The following is a 16,000-nucleotide window of genomic DNA, read 5'->3' on the forward strand; positions in this document are numbered from 1 at the left end:
GATGATAAAAGTACCATTTAGATATTTCTTTTCTATGTTGTGTACACTTCATTATGCAGCTCTCACAGATGATACTTATTGTGAGGGGAAGACAAAAAAGTTTGCAAAACTTAGTACTGGTGAGGAAAGTTATTCTCACTGTACAGAATGTTCCCTGAAGCCATGGGAGAAGCATCTGAATGATTCTGTACGGGTTTCTAGATTCCTGCAGACTATTTCATATTGCTACCCTATTATGGGAGAATCCTCATTGATTCCATTTTTCACACCAGTCCAAACCCTCAGCTGCATTTGAGCAGTCACAATCCCAAAGTTCTACTATTCTATAAAAAAGTGGAAAAAGAGTATTGCAAAAGAATGCAATAATCAACCATAAATGTAGGTGTTAACAAGGCTATTAGTCTGGAAAACACAGTTTGAAACAGAAGCTTTAAACATAATCACTTTAAATCTATAAACTATGCATTGTCTCACTGGACTGAACAAATGCAAGGTCATTATAAAAGCTACAGCACAGATTGCGCAGGAACAAGCACCACATTGTTTCACAATAAACTTTTTGAAATCAGGAAGAGAGTAAAGAGAGATCACAAACTCACATTCCTGAATAACATAGCAAGAGTTCACTTCCCAAGATAACATCATCCATTTTTCTTCTATATTAGGAGATTTAAAAGGAAAACAATGTACATGTGAAATTTGAATGGTTTTGATAGGTAAAAAAGGTAAAGGTAAAGGCGTAAGGTAAAGGTAAAGGCGGTTAAGTCTAGTCAAATTCAACTATGAGGTGAGATGCTCATCTCACTTTTCAGGCCGAGGGAGCCGGCGTTTGTCCACAGACAGCTTTCCAGGTCATGTGGCCAGCAGGACTAAACTGCGCAAGAGAACACCATGACAGAAGCCAGAGCGCATGGAAACGCCGTTTACCTTCCCACCGCAGTGGTACCTATTTATCTACTTGCACTGGTATGCTTTCAAACTGCTAGGTTGTCAGGAGCTGGAACAGAGCAATGGGAGCTCACCCCGTCGCGGGGATTCGAACCGCTGACCTTCTAATTGGCAAGCCCAAGAGACTCAGTGGCTTAGACTACAGTGCTACCCATGTCCTTATGGTTTTTATACAAGCACTTGAGCTGACTTTTTTAAATATGCCAGGCAGACTTGAAGTTCATGGGGGTTTTTTACATTAAGGAACCTTCAAATACAAAAACACTAACATTTTCTAAAGTAGTACAGACCGAGAATCACTGAACTAGCTAATTGTACTTAGTTTGCAGCTCAGCTCCAAGTCAAGCGGGACAGATAGTAACAGGTCCAAAAAGAAATACAAAGAATAACTGATCTGATGGCTGAAAACTGCACAAAGAGCTTTCAAAGTATTGTTTTAACACAGACAAGCAAACTTTTGATAGTAAGAAAGATCACACATTAAAATTGTTACACCACCTTGCTACTACATTCTCTCTGCTTACTGACAGTGAAGGGTAAAAACCAACTGCTGGTGCCAAAACTGAGTGCAAAAAATGTGTCATTAATCCCATAATCCTAATTCCCCATTCTTTCTTTAGCCCCTGAGGTAACTTAATATCCAATTTCCTGGACTGTGATCTTGTCAGCTTTCCAACAACTTAAATAGGACAGGACCTGGTTAATAGGTGTTCTCCCATCCAAATGCAGCGACTGCAGGAAGTATTGGTGACTCAACAGAAGGCTGCCATAATGCTGAGACAGTTTCAAACACGATGCTTCTCTCTACCACAGAGTGCACCTTCTGATCGGCAAGCTCTAGGGCTCTGTGGTTTGACCCACAGCACCACCCACTCCTTTACCTTTTTCTATGCACACTGCCTCATAAACAACGTCAACGTTCTCTGACTGACTGAAAATAATAGAAACACACGAAGTAACATAAACAACAATTAAAGCGGGGGGGGGGGGGGACTAGATAAACACAAACACCCACCCAAGAAATCTAAAAAAGATTTTTAAAAGACACATAGGCCCACATTTACTCAAGTTACTTAAAAGGCCTGGGTGAACAGAAAGTTCTTTACCTGGAGCTGGAAGGTCCACAAAGACAGCAGCAAGTGAGCCTTCTTGAATGCCACTACTGAAAATTCCTTCTCCTGGTACTTGAGAGTGACCATCTGGCAAGGGCACCCAGAGCAGGGCCTTCAAAGAGGCTTTCAAGGCTTGCGTAGCTGCTTGTGAGGCAGGATTGTCTTTTGATAGTCTGGTCACAAGCTTTTAAAAGGTTTAAGCCAGCACTTTAAATTGGGCCCCCCAAAATTGCAAGCCACTGGCACTGATAAAACAGACATAGTATGGACTAACAATAATATTTCATCCAGGTTTCCCCCACAAAGGTGATCCAGCTATGCTGATGATTTGTTGAGGTATATGGAGTCTATGGCAATGCAAGTGTTTTCGTGCTCCTTAACTGGATCACACATACTAAAAATTTAAATATCAGCCAATTGAGTCATAGAGGCAAGTCCCCAGAAGTTGGCCTATAGAGACCTAAGAAACAGATTAGTGGAAAGTGGAATTGCAGCACATTAAATATCAAATGCATGCAGCATCTGTGCACATACAGGGCTTCTTTCACTCACAAAGACTCTGCAGCCTAAGTGTCAAGCTTTTGATAACAGTGGTGATGGGCTAGCTAAACACATAAAAGTGAAAATTATGTGTGAACGTAGTATCATTGAGCAGTATTTTGGCTACAAGACCATTTTCTTTCACTTCCACTGAAGAAAAATCGTATATACACATTGGGATAGATAAATTGTAAGTTGAAGGGCAATGTATACCCAAAATAATCCCATAGAGAAAGGGTCCAAGAAACAGTATGTCCATTTACAAATTCAGTAATGATTGTGGGCTAGTTTCCAGGATATTCTACTGTCCTGATTTTCTGAGAAGTTAAGTGGATATAATTAGTGTTGTTTCCTGAAACTCAGGAACATGTCCAAAAGGAATTGAACAAAACATCTCTAGATTCCTCCAGTGACAATAAACAAGCATTCTCCTACTCCTAACATAAATGAGGAATCTAAAGTAGCAAAGTAAGATTCAAGAGTGCTAGCATAATCACTAAAAAATCCTTTGTGTTATTTTGCAATCAACACAATTGCTTTAAGCTTAGCATCCAAAGAGAGCCCTGAACCTTAAAACCACCACAAAACAACCATCATTGGGTAAAACTGCAATTATATAGCAGAACGCAAGTAGAGTCAGCAAAGCCTATCAAAAGTCCCCAAGCTACATTATTTAACCCAGAGTACCCTTGGGGCTAACTGTATATATATATATATATTTTAAAGGTACTGGGTTTTCCCATTTTTCAGCACATTGAAGAAGTTGGCGATTCAGCATTACTATGCCAACACTCTTTTTACAGACTATCAGGGAATGCCGTTTCACCAAGCCATCTTCTAGCTCAGTCCTCATTTTTTTTTGACAGAGTTCTGGACACCCAATATCCTGAGCTTCTAACTGGCCTCACTGTGGAGCACCCTCCCCGCTATATTATCTTTTAGGTACTTGCTTAAAACATTATATCTGACATTTTAAGACTTCATATTTTATACCATTGTCAAACAAACCCAGAAGTAAATGTTCCGGTTTGCAAACTTCCTTTTGGAAGCCAAACATCCAACGCGGCTTCTGATTGAGTGCAGGAAGCTCCTGCAGCCAATCAAAAGCCACACCTTGGTTTTCAAACCTTTTCAGAAGTCAAACGGACTTCTGGAACGGATTCTGTTTGAGAACCAAACTACGACTGTATACGATATGAAGAGAAACCAGAGTTTGCACCAAAGTGAAAAGAAGCAGAAGTCCCAGCAAAGGAAAAATGGCTACAAAAACTTATGGAATATGCAGAAATGGCAAAACTTACCAGAATAATAAGAAATCAAGATAACAACCTTTTATAAAAGAATGGAAATAGTTTATTGAATATTTACAGATAATTTGCAAACCGATAAAAACATTGGCAGGATTATTGCAATCACCTGCAGTTTCATAAGAGTATATATTTAAAGTAATTAAATGAGCAAAAATGAATTTGGATATGCAGAAGATAATAAAAAATAAATTTAAGGAACCGCAGAAAGAGGGGGAAGGAAGTCAAACTTTGAAGTGTTACACTTATTGTAAATCTAATGAAATGTATGAACTTGAAAAGTATAAATAAAAACTAAAAAAAAAAAAGGAACAAGCTGCTGTGAGGTCTCCTGCTGGTGGGCCACCCCCACATTTGCTGGGTGGGAGGGGAGTGCCAGACTGTGTGATGCGTCACTCACGAGTGGCAGTCCCCATTTCACCCAGCAAATGTCAATGGGCACCAGTGGAAGGCTGGCTCAGCTGGGGGCAGAGGCACAACTCCACTCTGTCAGGATATCTAGAAATGTTGATACCTCTTTGCTGTGACTGGATGTCCTTCGGGAAAGCTGGAGCTGAGAAACATTAGTGACTAAGTAGAGAAAACTCAAATGAAGGCAAATTAAGATGTTTGCATGAGATAATAGTTCTCACCAATTGGTGCCTTAGCTCCCTGAAAATATCATCTGAATATGCTACTGTTTTACACAACCCTACATGAAACCTGCCCCTAAGTTTTTAATTTTCTAGCTTGGTGCAGCGCCTGGGATATTAGGCTTTAACAGAAACATAGAATCATAGAGTTGGAAGAGACCACAAGGGCCATCGAGTCCAACCCCCTGCCAAGCAGGAAACACCATCAGAGCACTCCTGACATATGGTTGTCAAGCCTCTGCTTAAAGACCTCCAAAGGAGACTCCACCACACTCCTTGGCAGCAAATTCCACTGTCGAACAGCTCTTACTGTCAGGAAGTTCTTCCTAATGTTTAGGTGGAATCTTCTTTCTTGTAGTTTGGATCCATTGCTCCGTGTCTGCTTCTCTGGAGCAGCAGAAAACAGTCCTCTATGTGACATCCTTTTATATATTTGAACATGGCTATCATATCACCCCTTAACCTCCTCTTCTCCAGGCTAAACATGCCCAGCTCCCTTAGCCGTTCCTCATAAGGCATCGTTTCCAGGCCTTTGACCATTTTGGTTGCCCTCCTCTGGACACGTTCCAGTTTGTCAGTGTCCTTCTTGAACTGTGGTGCCCAGAACTGGACACAGTACTCCAGGTGAGGTCTGACCAGAGCAGAATACAGTGGCACTATTACTTCCCTTGATCTAGATGCTATACTCCTATTGATGCAGCCCAGAATTGCATTGGCTTTTTTAGCTGCCGCGTCACACTGTTGGCTCATGTCAAGTTTGTGGTCAACCAAGACTCCTAGATCCTTTTCCCATGTACTGCTCTCAAGCCAGGTGTCACCCATCTTGTATTTGTGCCTCTCATTTTTTTTGCCCAAGTGCAATACTTTACATTTCTCCCTGTTAAAATTCATCTTGTTTGTTTTGGCCCAGTTCTCTAATCTGTCAAGGTCGTTTTGAAGTGTGATCCTGTCCTCTGGGGTGTTAGCCACCCCTCCCAGTTTGGTGTCATCTGCAAATTTGATCAGGATGCCCTTGAGTCCATCCTCCAAGTCGTTGATAAAGATGTTGAATAAGACCGGGCCCAAGACAGAACCCTGTGGCACCCCACTAGTCACTCTTCTCCAGGATGAAGAGGAACCATTGATGAGCACCCTTTGGGTCCGGTCAGTCAGCCAGTTACAAATCCACTGAGTGGTAGCATAGTCAAGACCGCATTTTACCAGCTTCTTTACAAGAATATCATGGGACACCTTGTCAAATGCCTTGCTGAAATCAAGGTAGGCTACATCCACTGCGTTCCCTTCATCTACCAGGCTTGTAATTCTGTCATAAAACGAGATCAGGTTAGTCTGACATGACTTATTTTTCAGAAATCCATGCTGACTATTGGTGATCACAGCATTCCTTTCTAGGTGCTCACAGACTGTTTGCTTAATGATCTGCTCCAGAATCTTCCCTGGTATTGATGTCAGACTGACTGGGCGGTAATTATTTGGGTCCTCTCTTTTCCCCTTTTTGAAAATAGGGACAACATTTGCCCTCCTCCAGTCTGCCGGGACTTCGCCTGTTCTCCAGGAATTCTCAAAGATGACTGCCAGTGGTTCTGAGTTCACATCTGCCAGTTCTCTTAATACTCTTGGATGCAGTTCATCTGGCCCTGGAGACTTGAATACATCTAAACTAGCCAAGTATTCTTGTACTATCTCCTTAGTTATTCTGGGCTGTGTTGGAAGACTCCAGTTTAAAACTCTTTGGCTAGGAAGCGCATTGGATGGGGCCTTGGGCAAGCTGCTCTATCTCAGCTTCACCTACATGAAACAGGTTTGCTTCTAGGCCTGTGTGATGTATTGCTACATCGTTCAGTACAAGTATGAAGTCTGCATTGTGGTAAGCATTTCATTTAATTTGACCTGGCAACATATTGCAAACCGTGTTCAAAATTCCAGGGGGCAGTATAATTGTGGGAGTGGTCCTGTCCCTGTATATGGTGATTGCCTGCTGCTGCCTTCCAAGGGGCAGGAAGGGGAGGAGAGCAGGAGGAGCCAAACCAACTGGGTTCCATTGGAGCTGGTTCCCTCTAGATGGCTTCCCTCTCGGCTCCCTTTCCCCTCCCTTCTCCCGTTGATGGCAGTCTAGTGTCCCAATCCCTGCTGTGCCTTCCTTGTGGTAGAACAGTTCCAGGCTCAGCACTTTGCCATAACTGCTGTGTTTCCTCTCCCCACTCTGGCTGCTTTGTCGCAGTTCAGCCAGTTGTCAGGCACAGAACCGCCCAGGACCTCCTTTTCCTCTGCCTGCCCCACTTTCCTTGCTTGACAGGCTGCTCCCATTTTCACACTGGCTGCCCCTGCTCCTTCACCCACTCACCCCATCTCCCCCACCCACAGATCTCCACGGCTGCTCCATCGCCCAATCTTCACGCAAACCCTACATAGTTCCATGTTTCAGACACTGTGATATCTTGCTATATCGCAATGTTTAGCTGTCATGATGTTGAAAACCAAATTATCGCCCAGCCCTACTTGCTGCAACACACTATCTAATTTTTGGAGGAAGAGTGATTCAAATGCAACCCAAAACCTATGAAAGAAACTTACCCCATGGACCATTACTGAACTCCTCCTCAAGAATAGGGCAGCTACCATGTTTTAAGACTGGTATAGCACTAGGTGTAGAGAAGAATTATTTAGATTCAATGCAGCTTTTATAACGTAAGCATTTACTCATGATTTACAGTTCACCTAAACCTAATGGGATTGTAACAGGTAACAGCCGCTGTGTATTAAAAGATTAGCCCCTGCCCTTGAACAATGCGCTGAATTATACAGGCCAGGGAGAAACTAAAGAACCGAGACTCAGGGAGAAACAAGGTCAGCTGCCGGTTTTTCAGTGTGAGAGGCAGCTGATAATGAATCTTCACTAGCCATGCCAGTCATTTCCTTTTTAGAAGCAAAGGTAGTAAAATCTAGGGGGGAGGGGACCTGCAATGCTTTTCAGACTGTTTTATCACATAAATTCTTCTCCCCTTGTGCTTCTCTTCCTCCTCCATGACTCTACACTTTCCGGTAATTGACTCTTTGTTAACTGTTGTATACAAAATGTATAATAGTTGGAAGCCTGAGTTTAATGTGGATACAGTATAAATATCTGCTATAGTTATATTTATACAAAAACATAAATAAAAAGCATTTTCAGGGAAAGCAAAACACTTTTTTAAAAATTGAAATATTCTAATTTTAGCTGTTTCACACACAAGCAACACACAAATATTGGAATAAATTTTGTTCACAAGTTCACAGCAACAGCACAGTGTGGAGCTATGCTTCTTCAGCACTGGATGGCTCTCAGTAATAATGACCTCTAATTTAACTTTTCCCGGCAATAAAATGTCTATCTGGTGGAGCTGAGGTCCAACTCATCAGGGCCCAACATGTAGATGACTGCTATTTTAAATCTTTGACATTAGTTTAGAAAAGTCATATTATTTAAATTTTTATGTGCTTGAAAGCCTGACTATGTTGCCATAGACACCGCGCTGTGTCTACAGTGTTCTTGTTCCACCACTTAATGGCCAGCCGTGTCCAATAAGAAAGCACCATTTTTACTCTCAACGGTCAATTAAGTTTACAATTAAAACAACAAAAGACCCAGTAGCCTACATATTGCAAGCTACAACAGCTTTCATTGGCTTTAACAAGAATGTAACCGAAAGCCTCATGATATTTCCCTGTTCTATGAAAACCCATGCCTGGTTTGCCCAAGTACAACATCTGAAATGTCAAGGTTACCCAAAGCATTTCCAATGGGAAGATTTCTGACCCATGCAGATCAAGTGACCTATAAGAAATTGGTGAAGACTTATGTGGCAGCAGCTGTTGGAAATGGCACATTTTAGAGAGACACAATATTCACCTCTGGATCTTAATGCTTTGTGTAATGCAATGAGTCGCTTGCTGGAGATGGGAATGTGGCACCAGCGCGGAAGGAGGAAAAAACTTAAAAGACATAGCAGAGTTTCCAAAAAATTGACCAGAGGCTTCATCCAGCAGAGCTTTACTGGTGCTGAAGGCAAATGAGCATAATGGTCACAAATCCAATACATTTAGGATTGGCATAGTCCTAATAACCCAGTTGCAGCACTTACAATAAAACTTACAAAACCTATACTAAGTCTAAACCATAACACTACTGTATAGCATACAGAACACTAGAACAAAGAGAGATAGAAAACAAAAAGTGAGTGAAATCCAGGCTCCCCCTGGCCTTACTATTGTAGTCAGTACGACCTTGACAGAAACATAACTGAACCAGTTGAAACCAGCTGTACTCAGCTTCCCAGAGAAATAACCCAAAAATCAAAAACTTTCTTCCTGTTTAATGCACATAGAAAGAAACATTTCACAAAGAGAAGAAACCTTCTAGAACCCTCTTGAACTAATCAGAATAGGGAAGATCTCTACACATCAGATCAATACTTTCTGTACTAAGAAATGCAGGGAATGCCAGGCAATACAGGAATATCATATTGGCAATCAAGTGATGCCACAGGAAAAAACTAGTGCCAATGACTAGGCCATCCCTCTGGACTTCTATCCTGCCTGCTACCCCAGAAACCTGCTCTCTCTCACCAGCCATGGGGACTACAGTAGACCCCAATCAGCTGTAGGACCTGGAGGCCTGGCCAGGTGCACCTACTGTTTCTCTATGTATTATAGCAAAGACAACCAAAGTGAATGATTTTTAATAAGAAGAAATGTAAGGCAGGAATCATCAGATGCACAATAAAGGATGGATGACACTTGGCTTGACAGCAGGACATGTGAAAAGAATCTTAGTAGAGCACAAGCTTAACATGAGTCAACAGGGTGATGCAGCAGCAAAACAAAAAGCTAATGAAATTCTAGGTTGCATCAACAGAAGTGTAGTGTCCAGCTCCAGGAAGTGATAATATTGTTCTATTCTGCTTTGGTCAAACTCCATCTTGAGTACCATGTCCAGTTTCGGGCATCACAGTTTAAGAAGGATATTGACAAACTGGAATGTGTGTAGAGGAGGACAACCAAGATGATTAAGGGTCCAGAAACCAAGCCTCATGAGGAACGATTGAGTTGGGTATGTTAGCCATCTTCAAGAATTTAAAGAAGCTGTCATATGGATGATGGAGGAAGCTTTTTTTCTGCTGCTCTGGAGGGGAGGACCCAAACCAATGGAATAAATGACAAGAAAGGAGATTCCTCCTAACCATTGGGAAGAACTTTGGGACATTAAGAGTGGTTTGGCAGTGGAATGGACTACCTCAGAAGGTGATAAGACTCTCTTTCATTGGAGATTTCCAAACATGTTGGACGGTCATCTGTGGCCCCAGGGATCTTTAGCTGTGATTCCTGCATTGCAGGGGTTTGGACTAAATTACCCTTTGGGTCCCTTCCAATTCTATGATTCTTTGGCCCCTGGCTACCCTAGCAGGGATTGGCGGTTGCTGGAGTACAACATCTGGAGAATACCACACTGGCTACGTCCATACTAGAGACACAACTACTGTATCCTTCACTCAAACCTCCAGCCACAACTACTGAAATGGAAGAAAGTAAAGGACAGAGCAGAGAACGGGAGTCCCTTGGGGTTGCAGACTGTGCTGAAGGAACAAAAAGGAGTAGCAGGGTTTTCACCAAAGCAGATGAAAAATAAGGACTGTGAAGTTGGTCAAGGTAGGTTGTAGTGGGGAAAAGTGGCATACATTTAAGCAACTGTTGGGAGAATGTGAAGGGGAAGTAGGACACACCACGCTGAAGAGAAGTGGAAGCCCCACTGAACTGTTGGGATTTACTTCCAAGTAAAAGACAGCATCCAGATGAGGACTGGAAACAACTCTTTCTCCCCAAATGTACCCAAATTGCTTCTTTTGTTTCTTATATATTGTATTTTATTGTATTACATTTTGAATTCCATTAAATTATACTCATTTTAAGCCTTGTGAAATTCCCCATGAGGTTTAATTCGTCCTTTTTGCCCTTCATGCCTCAATTGCCCCCTCCTACCCTACCTTCTTTCTTGCCTGTGGCTCCCTGTCCATTAGCTTCTGTACTGGGTTTTGTGAAGATTTTTTGAGTGTTCTTATTTGGCAGCCTTTTCATTTTCACTTGATTGAGACTTTATACTTATGGATATATAATTTATTCCCCCCACCCCCGGGGAAAAATGGGAAAATAAGATGCAAATGCCTGCCAGTAAAGGCGAGGGTTAAACTGCTTGCAGGGCAGCAGCTGAAGAAGGCTGATTAGCTGCTCTCCCTGTGCAAAGGTCAGAGGGGGCAGGGTTTCTGTTGAGTCAGGTGATTAGCTGTGGGAGGAGCTTATCAGAGCTTGCAGGCCAGCGGCTGAAGAAGGAGCCAAAAGGGTTTTCTTGTAAGTGTGATTCATTGTGGCTGATTAGCTGCTCTCCCTGTGCAAAGGTCAGAGGGGGCAGGGTTTCTGTTGAGGCAGGTGATTAGCTGTGGGAGGAGCTTATCAGACCTTGCAGGCCAGCGGCTGAAGAAGGAGTCAAAAGGGTTTTCTTGTAAGTGTGATTCATTGTGGCTGATTAGCTGCTCTCCCTGTGCAAAGGTCAGAGGGGGCAGGGTTTCTGTTGAGTCAGGTGATTAGCTGTGGGAGGAGCTTATCAGAGCTTGCAGGGCGGCGGCGCGCACAGTTTTATCCATCTTTTAGATTTAGGGGAGCTAGTCTCAAACGTTTGTTGGGGGAGACCTAGGTTTTTTTGGGGGGGGTATTTGTCCTGTCTTCACGCTTTTTAAGATGGAGGACCACTGTAGCCACCCCCAACGACACGTTCTCAAGATGGAGGGGGAGGGAACAGCTGCAGTAACCTGCGGTTCCTGCGCAATGTTTGCCATCTTGCCAAAGGTTGCAGGCAGCTTTACCTGCAGCAATTGTATGTTGATTGCCCTCTTAGAAGACAAAGTCCAGCAACTGGAGGAACGTGTAGCTACGCTCCAAAGAATTAAGAGAGCTGGAGCTCTTCTTGGAAGCAACAGAGAATACCGTCTCCACCAAGGAGGAGACAGGGGACACCCCTGAGAAGGAGGCTAGTTCACCAACACAGGTGCCAGATATATGGAGAAACGTGACTCAAAGAAGTAGGAGGCCCAGGGTTCGCTCTGATTGTTTAGAAATACACAATCGCTTTGAAGTCCTCTCCCCTAGCATGGAAGACAAAGAACAGACTCCATTTGAGGATCTCTCCCTCATTACAGTCGATCAGGTATATGAAGAGGAGCAGCAAAGTCAGTCCTCAGGGAATGTGCAGGCGACCTTGGAACGGACAAGCTCACGGAAGAACCCCGACCAAACCTAAGAGGAGGCATGTAGTGGTGATAGGGGATTCCCTACTGAGGGGAACAGAAGCAGTGATCTGTGGGCCTGACAAGATGTCTCAGGAGGTGTGCTGTCTCCCCGGGGCTAAGATCCAAGATGTAACTGAACGACTGCAAGGAATCATAAAACCCACTGACAAATACCCCTTCCTCTTGGTTCATGTGGGAACCAATGACACTGCAAGCAATAGCCTCCAGAAGATCAAAAGAGACTACAAGGCTCTGGGAAGGAAATTGAAGCAATTAAATGCACAAATTGTTATCTCATCTGTCCTCCCAGTTGAACGACGTGGCCCAGGGAGAGAGGGAAGAATAGTGGAAGTGAACAGCTGGCTTCGCAAATGGTGTAAACAGGAACGGTTTGGATTCTTAGATCACGGACTGCAGTTTCTTGAAGATGGACTTCCACTTGGATGATGGACTCAAGGGCATCCTGATCAAATTTGCAGATGACACCAAACTGGGAGGGGTGGCTAACACCCCAGAGGACAGGATCACACTTCAAAATGACCTTGACAGATTAGAGAACTGGGCCAAAACAAACAAGATGAATTTTAACAGGGAGAAATGTAAAGTATTGCACTTGGGCAAAAAAAATGAGAGGCACAAATACAAGATGGGTGACACCTGGCTTGAGAGCAGTACATGGGAAAAGGATCTAGGAGTCTTGGTTGACCACAAACTTGACATGAGCCAACAGTGTGACGCGGCAGCTAAAAAAGCCAATGCAATTCTGGGCTGCATCAATAGGAGTATAGCATCTAGATCAAGGGAAGTAATAGTGCCACTGTATTCTGCTCTGGTCAGACCTCACCTGGAGTACTGTGTCCAGTTCTGGGCACCACAGTTCAAGAAGGACACTGACAAACTGGAACATGTCCAGAGGAGGGCAACCAAAATGGTCAAAGGCCTGGAAACGATGCCTTATGAGGAACGGCTAAGGGAGCTGGGCATGTTTAGCCTGGAGAAGAGGAGGTTAAGGGGTGCCATGTTCAAATATATAAAAGGATGTCACATAGAGGAGGGGAAAAGGTTGTTTTCTGCTGCTCCAGAGAAGCGGACACGGAGCAATGGATCCAAACTACAAGAAAGAAGATTCCACCTAAACATTAGGAAGAACTTCCTAATGGGGCCTCCTGCTGCTGCTGTGCCGCCGGAGTACAATTTCTGTTCTCATCCTGAAGAAAAGTTCTTAACCCAAGGTACTATTTCTGGGTTAGCGGAGTCTGTAACCTGAAGTGTATGTAACCTGAAGCGTATGTAACCCGAGGTACCTCTGTACTGAGACAACCATGAGTCCCTGGAACACAATAATTTAAATAAAAGTGAGTGGTTCAGGATCATCACTCTCCAGCCAATCCACCTCAGTACTTAAAATCTTTGAACTTTAATTGTTTATGCACCAGCATGTGAACAATCTGCTGACAGCAGAACCAACTCTGGAAGTCTGCAGAGGGCTTATCCATAAAATATTTTAAAGAAACAGCAACTTGAACAGTCACTCAAGTTTTAAAAATGCAGATAAATGTCAGAATTCAAGGAAGAATGAAGGGGAGGGAACAACTGAGGATATAGCTGAAAGACAAGAAAGAAGTAGAAAAGCAATAAGACTCATAATTAACTAATTAGAAATAATAAAATTTTAAATTAAATTAGAATGATGAATTTAAGAATATTAACATGGAATGTAAATGGCCTTAACAAAAAGGTAAAAAGATGTAAGATAGATATAATATACTTACAGGAAATACATGTTGCAAGAGTCTTTATAACTAAAAGACTTGGATTGGAATTTGTAATATCAGATAAATCTAAGAAGAGAGGAGTAGTATTATTATATATATAACCTAAACTGGAACCAAAACAATTATTTAAGATGAGAAGGGCAGAATGACCGCAGTACAAATAACATCACAAGGGGAAAAAATCATTTAATTAGAATTTATGCACTGAATGAGAAAAAATTGGAATTTTAAAAAATGTTGGACTATACTGACAAGAAGATAATTTTAATGGGGGACACAAATGGGGTAGTTTCCCTAGAAATGGATAGAACAATAAGAAAAACAGAAACAAAACAAGGGAGGCTACCCGCAACTTTTTAAACTGGTCGAGAATTTTGACTCAACAGATATTTGGAGATTTAAATACCCACTGCATAGGGAATACACATTCTTCTCAGAACCACATCAGTCCAGTGGAAGAATCAACTAGGCGTGGCTCTCGAGAGAATTATCTATACAGGCCAAAAAGGTAGAGATACAACCAAGAACACTTTTGGATCACAGTTCAATAATATTAGAACTATAAAGAGAAAAAGAATACCCTGTTTAGATGGAGATTAAATGAGGAACTTGTAGATAATCAGAAAATATTACAAAAAACAGAAAGACCCTGTGAGATTATTTTGAATTAAATTTAAATCAAGAAACAGGTAAAAAAAAAGTGGTCTAGGATGCCAGTAAAGCAGTAATGAGAGGGTTTTTTTCATCCAACAAAATGCTTATCAGAATAAAATTAGAGAAGGAAGGAAAGAAAGAAAGAAGTATTGGATGAATTGATTAAAAAAGAAAGAGTTGGTTAATAACCTGGGGAATGAAGCAATAAAACAAACAATAAAGATGTTACAAACTGTTATGTTTCCAAGGGGTTGCTCGAGAGCAAGCAGGCAAATACCTCCCTGCTCGGCTGTGAAACCTTGCTTTTGCTGCAAAATAAACTTTATCTGTCCAGAGTGCCACTCTCCCTTGGCTGGCTCATTCACTGGCAGAATCCGTGAGTGGGCGGGGCTTAAACTTTCCCCAGCAAAGTAATTTCTTGATGCCCAGTCTGCGCCTCCCCTCTCTGCGCGAAACCTTACTGCGCAAGTAGGGTAACGGTGGACCTCTCCCCTCCCCGCTTTGTCCAGGCCAGGTGCCCTGGCATCGCCTCGCCTCCTCCGAACCCTGCAGCTCCTCTCCACTACCTTTGGGGGCTCTCTGTAATCCATCCGGCTTTTCCTCTCTCCCTCCTGCACCGATGGCAGTTCCCTGACACAAACACAATTTTTGAATATGTTAACAAACCAGGCAAATTGCTGGCATGGCACTTAAGGAGAAAACAGGGCATAAATTTAATAAATAAATTAACTTTCTGGTACAACCACTTAAAGAGTTAATGGATGAGATATTAGGGACGGGGAAAGTACCAGAATCCTGGAAAGAGGTCTATATGACATTGATTCCAAAGCAGGATGCTGACCGACTTTTAGTTAAAAATTATAGGCCAATTTCTCTATTAAGCAGTGATTATAAATTATTTGCCAACATACTAGCTAACTGAATGAAGAGGGTTTTAGTCAATTTAATTCATCAAACGCAGATTAAATGTTCAGAATTCAAGGTAGAATGAAAAGTACCAAAAGTTCTCAACTAATAAAGGAGTTACAAAGAGATAGTATTTGTGCAGAGAAAAATCTACCTTAGTCCATGCTTTTTTTAAAAAAAAAAATACACCTCTGAAAACTTCCCCACTGGTCTTAAAATTGTTGAAAGCTACTAAAAAAAGTTATAAGAAGGGAAGCAGGCCCCCCATCTCTGAAAGGAGAACAAAAAGTGATATTACACCTGTTCTTTGTCAACTTTTCATATATGGTCTTTTAAGCTTGCAGATCTTCCTCCAACTTGTTTTTATGAGAATATTATTCTTTAAAATTATCCTTTTTTTAAAAAAGTTTTGCTTCTTGTCCACTGGAAAACAATGCTAAACTACACAATGGAAGTTCAGGTGGAAGAATGCCTAGCATCCCAACTTCATTCAGCTTCAGATAAATAGTTCTAAGCCACCAACCACAGATGAGCAGACACTTTAGAAAACCTTTCCCCCAAAGAATCTCAGTACCTTAAGCAATGACAGCAGAGAAATGTATCACAAGTATTATTTAACTTAAGATCATGTTATTTCTCTCTAAGTCACATCTTTAGAGTGAGCAGCTCCTTCTGTATTCTTTGCACACCACAGAAACAACCAAAAGCAAGAAAAAGCAACGTATCTTGGTTTTTGGATTCTCTGCTCCTTTCCTTCCATAATTCAGAAGATTTCAAACAGCCTACTAATTAAAATACACACTCTGAGAT

General features: G+C 42.1%; 2 protein-coding genes and 1 long non-coding RNA gene across 5 annotated transcripts in view; 1 reads left to right on the forward strand and 2 right to left on the reverse strand.

Annotated features, from left to right (window-relative positions):
* Nucleotides 1-16,000, reverse strand: part of NUDT5 (nudix hydrolase 5) — a 1,423,229-nt gene that overhangs the window by 872,632 nt on the left and 534,597 nt on the right. The window lies entirely within an intron of this gene.
* The window catches only part of RASSF8 (Ras association domain family member 8), a 106,863-nt gene that overhangs the window by 36,590 nt on the left and 54,273 nt on the right, over nucleotides 1-16,000 (reverse strand). The gene's annotated exons all lie outside the window — the stretch shown is intronic.
* LOC310658343 overlaps nucleotides 1-16,000 on the forward strand; it is a 66,151-nt gene that overhangs the window by 14,035 nt on the left and 36,116 nt on the right. The window contains exon 3 of one of the 2 annotated variants that reach the window (XR_014502254.1): nucleotides 3,467-4,674. The exons of the other annotated variant lie outside the window; for it this stretch is intronic. This is a non-coding gene — a long non-coding RNA (uncharacterized lncRNA). Of the gene's footprint in view, nucleotides 1-3,466; nucleotides 4,675-16,000 lie in introns of those variants that run through there. 2 annotated transcript variants of the gene reach the window in all.

This window comes from Podarcis tiliguerta (genome assembly GCF_965153285.1).
Source record: "Podarcis tiliguerta genome assembly, chromosome: 10".
Lineage (NCBI taxonomy): Eukaryota > Metazoa > Chordata > Lepidosauria > Squamata > Lacertidae > Podarcis > Podarcis tiliguerta.